A 5,000-nucleotide genomic window follows, 5' to 3' on the forward strand; every position below is an offset into this window, starting at 1 on the left:
ACCGCCGTGAGCACGGCCGCCCAGAACGGGGGTCTCCGGAAACCCACGCCGACCACCTTCCCGGGCGACCCCTCCGCGTGGTACCTTCCGAACGCTCGCTCGCTCGCTCGCTCGGCCCGACGACGGGCTCATCCCGGGGGGCCCCTGCCGCTTCCCCTCAGCGGCCTCCGGGCCTACCTTCCCCGTAAACCGAGCGCGGGGACCGCGAGGCGCCGACCGGGACTCTCCCCAACTCCGTGCCGACCTCCTTGGAGCCCTTTCCCGCTCGAGCGCCGCGAATCCGGCCCCATCGAGACTCCCGCGGAGCTGCTTCCTCCGGGCCTAGCGCCTCCGTTGAAGCGGCGCTGCGAACGGCACTCGCCGGCGCGCCTCCGGGTCAGCCTTCGCACGTCGCAGCGTCAGGCGGCCGGAGCGGCTCTCTCCCGGACTCCACGCCGACCTCCTGGTGCCCGTCTCCGTCTTGCACTGGCGAGCCGTCGCTCCTGGGGACGCCGGCAGCGTGAGGGGACGACATCCGTCTCTCTCCGGCCGCAACCCACGCCGACCTCCTGAAAGCCCTTCTCCGTCGAGCACTGCCGAGACGTCGCTGCTACCTCGTGCCGCGTGCCTTCCAGACGTCTTCCAAGGGGCGTCCTCCGGCTCTGCCTTTCCACGGCCGCGTGAGGCGGCGACCGGCTCTCTGCCGGAATCCACGACGGCCTCCTGGAGCCCTTCTCCTTCTCGCACTGACGAGCCGTGGCTCCGGCGGACGCTGGGAGCGAGAGGCGGCGACCGGCTATTTCCCGAAAACCGTCGGCGACCTGCCGGAACCCTTCGCGGCCGACCTCCGGCGATCCGTCACCCCTACCTGGCGGGGCTTCCGCACGACCGCTCGGCCCGACGTCGGGCGCCTCCGTCAGGCGAGGGGCTCGTCCAGGGGATCCTGCCGCTTGCCCATGAACCCGCAGGCGCACGCCCCGGCCGTCCGAGCGCGGGGACAGCGAGGCGCCGACCGGGACTCTCCCGAAATCCACGCCGACCTCCTGGAGCCCTTTCCGGGCGAGCTCCGCGAATCCGTCCCCATCCAGACTTCCGTACCCTCCTCCGACCGCCTTCGGTAGAGCGGGGCTCTGCCCCAGGACTCTGGCCATACGTACCACCCACGCCACCCCCAGCACCTTTCCCGCAGCTGCCTCCAGGTCCACCCTCACCCTCACCCTCTAACCCTCACCCTCTAACTCTCACCCTCCAGGTCTACCGGGGGGGGGGGGGGGGAGAGGGGGCAGCTAGCCTCCTGTTCGACTCGCCGCCCCCTGCGTGCGTGCGCGCGTGCGGATCAGCGCTCCGCCGGGGACTCCGCCACCGCCTCGTTGGTGCATGTGAGCAAGTATTTGTTTTACAAAGGAACTCTGTCCGTGAAGGGTTAATAGCCACAGAAGCTAAGATAAGCATCAGGTGCGATTAATTAAGGTTGGGAACACGCCCGCCGAGTCATCCTGAGTGCTGGAGCGATGAGAGAAGGAAAGCAGCGCAGGGTTAAGGGGTGCAGATGCTCTCCGTATCTCTCCAAACACCCGCGGAGCGCTCGCTGTCTGAGTTAAACGCCGCAAGTCTGATGACGAAGGCGCACGGAACCTCTGGCTGTGCTGCTGTAGAAATCCTGTATATAGACTTTGGACTGCATTGTATCAAGCGTTTGCTGTTCTCTTCTGTTTACTTTGTGCAACGTCTGAGTAAACGACTGCTTATAGCACTAACACGTGTATCCAGCCTCTTGGTGCGAAAGAGGGGTCCAGAATAACCCGATCACGCCTTCCTCCTTTTCTCCTCTCCTTCCCACACGCACGCACGCACCCCCCCCCCCCCCCGCCGCCGCGAGCGGCCACCAGGTCCGGGTTCGTGGAGAAGCCTCCAGGTCTCCCGTCGGATGTTACCCCTGCTTTAAACAGGGGACTGGGTCTTTCATGACGCCCGGGGGTGGGGGGTGGGGGGTGGGGGGAGGCTTCTACACGGGGGGGGGGGGGCATGCCGTGAGAGAACGAAGCTGTGGGCCGCCATCGGGGCCGTTCCGGGGGAAAGAGGCAAAAATGCAGATGATGTATCTATCTTGGTAAATGATAAACAGGAAATAGAAATAATCAGAGATTTGTTTGAACAGTTTGGTCAGGCTTCTGGTGGTCATTTAAATATGCAAAAGAGTTTTATGATATCGCCCAATAACATTAAGGGAAATATACAAGTAATGCCACTGGAACATCTGATTAGTAATAATAATAAAAATGAAGCAATACATTCAGAAGCTGAGGAAGGGCAAATTCAAACACATGTTAAATTATTAGGAATTTATTTTGCAGTCAAATGGGAAGGGTGGGAATATAATTGGAACATGTGGAGAGATCAAGTCAAAGAAAAAATACAAATGCGGCCAAAAATGGCATCTTTCTATTTATCGGAAAGCCATGTACGTTAGTACGTACTTGGTACCGGTAGTAGGTAATTTGGCAGCTGTCTACCCACCACCTGAAAGGATCGTTAAAGAGATTAATAAAATGGCATTTAAGTTTCTATGGGGAACGGCTAATTTCCCCCTTGCAAGAGCAGAGGCGTACAAATCTGTAGCACAGGGTGGTCTAAATTTTACAGCAATTGGTTTCAAATTTTTAGCAATTTTTGTTAGTCATAATTTTGGGAAGTGGGCAGAGGTAGAAAGAAAAGAATTGGCACCTCATTTTTGGTTGGTGGCTTTTGCCAAACACCGGAGAATTAAAGATTGGGCCAAAATATGGTGGGAAGAAAGATAAGGTCAATTATAAAATCACACCATCGCTGAAGTGTTTTGGACCTGATTATTTGATTGAAATGTACAGTAATGTAAGAGAATGGAAATTAAGGGCAAGCATCATAAAAATGGAAAGGTGTGAACCAAAAGTGAAGAGAAAGAAAATGTATAGGAATTTATTAGAAGTAAATAGTTTTCAGCCGGAATGTGAAAAGAATGTAAAAAGGGGAAATTTATCCATGTATTTAAAAGAGCCTGTACACCAGATGGAATTCTTGAAAGATCAAAGAATTCCTTATAAACTATGGGACATCAGATGGAAGTTTTTTCATCAGATTTATAGCGTGCAAGCAAATACGCCGTGGCTAGCCAATGTTAACCAAGCTTGTCCACGATTAAGGTGTCAGGAAGAAGCTGTAAGAACAGGGCAGACACAAAAAGAAACCGTTCCACATTTTGTTAAAGACTGTGTATCTGCGAAAGAGACGTGGACTATAATTGCTAAAACTCTGGATTGGCCAGACCTTTTGAGGGAAAACTATTGTTTCGGGAGCGGAACCGGAAAAAGGAATTCAAGGCCCGAGAGAAAGAAAAGGAGTGAAAAGACCTAGAAATAAAAACAACGTAGTGAATAATTACTGGAAGGTACCCTGGACAACGATAAGAATTGTCAATTTATTTGTTCTAAGTATCTTATGTTGGCAACGGTTAAAAGAAAGTAAGACTCAGAACATATGCAGTTCCGGAAGTACGATTAGGACGATATTATCAGAAATAAGAGAACTGAGTTCATTTGAAAAAGAAAAATTGCCGCATGAGAAGCGGAGAAAATTCTGGCCGTGGACATCAGAGTCGACCCCTCCTATAACACAGAGCTGAGCTGAGATGAATATTTTGTGTTAGTGTTAGGTTAGTTAGGAAAAGTATGTGTATTAGCTAGATGCGTTATTCTGAGAGTGGCGATATTGTTACGTGTTTTCGCGTGCGGGATGTGACCAGTAGTATGAATAATTTTAATAAAAAACCTTACCTAAAAAAAGAAAAAAATCTTCCCTAAGCCGAAGCCTGTTTGCAAGGAGGAAGGACGTGGTTTTCCGGAGCTCCTGCGAAGGGCTTGGGTGAGCGCTAGGGTTGCCAGGTTCAATCCCTGAGACTGATCCTGTCATCTTCAGGAGAAAAGAAAGTCAGCCAAGTGCAGGTGGTTCTTGCAACCTTGTAATGGAAAAAAAACCACAAGGCGGAATTCTCCCTTCCCTCGGCACAACTTTTAAAGATACAGAAGATCTCTTAGAGGCTGGGCCTGGCAACCAAGAGGTCTTTTGTATCTTTAAAAATTGTGCAGGGAGAATTCCACCTTGCGGTTTTTCCAATTACAGGGTTGCAAGAACACCTGCACTTGGCTGACTTTCTCTTCTCCTAAAGATACAGGATCGGTCTCAGGGATTGAACCTGGCAACCCTAGTGAGCGCGGTTTTAACCCCCTTCGGGGGGGGGTTGAATTTCTTCAAAAATAGTATCTGGACGTTCCTAAGACTGTGGGGATTCTTTTGAGACCACTTGTGTATTTGGGGGACGTACGGGTGGGGTGGGGGAGCTGTAGGTTTCCCCCCCCCCCCTCCCTCCCCAACGAGGCCTACTGATCCCAAACAAACCTCCCCCCGGCTGGGGGAGGGAAGGACTTCAAAATGGAGGCCAAACAGCTCATAGAAATAGATAGAAAGCTCAAACAAGAGCTTCGCCAGAGAAAAGGAGAGAGAGTTAAAAAGAAAGAACTCCCTCCAAAAGGTGAAGGCCAACTGGGGAGTTGGGAGGAGAAAGAAGAACCTCCAAACAGGATTGGAGTGCAAGCTGGAGCCTCTTTATCCAGCAACCTCGTTAAGATTCTTCAGTTTGTACGGAAGACAGAGTCGCCTAAGCCTACAGTACAGTATATTACAGAGGAAAAGTCAGGAGAAAAGAAAGAAGTTATACAAGAGCAGATAAAAACGACAGATGAGATGAAAGAAATGAATTTAGAAATGCAAGATGTATTATACAATCTCTGGAATCTTTAAGAGATAACGGGGTAGGTAACGCATGGATTTTCTTACAAGTCTCTAAGTTTGTTTGATTTCCCTTTAGGAATTCTATTGTATTCCCAGGGTTGCATTGCAACGTCTGCAGGCTTTGTAGAGGAAAAAGCAAGCACGCAAAAAGCAAGCATGCGAAAAGAGAGTAAAGCAAACCCGCGAAATGCAGACTT

Source organism: Rhineura floridana, unplaced genomic scaffold, assembly GCF_030035675.1.
Source record: "Rhineura floridana isolate rRhiFlo1 unplaced genomic scaffold, rRhiFlo1.hap2 scaffold_22, whole genome shotgun sequence".
Classification (NCBI taxonomy): domain Eukaryota; kingdom Metazoa; phylum Chordata; class Lepidosauria; order Squamata; family Rhineuridae; genus Rhineura; species Rhineura floridana.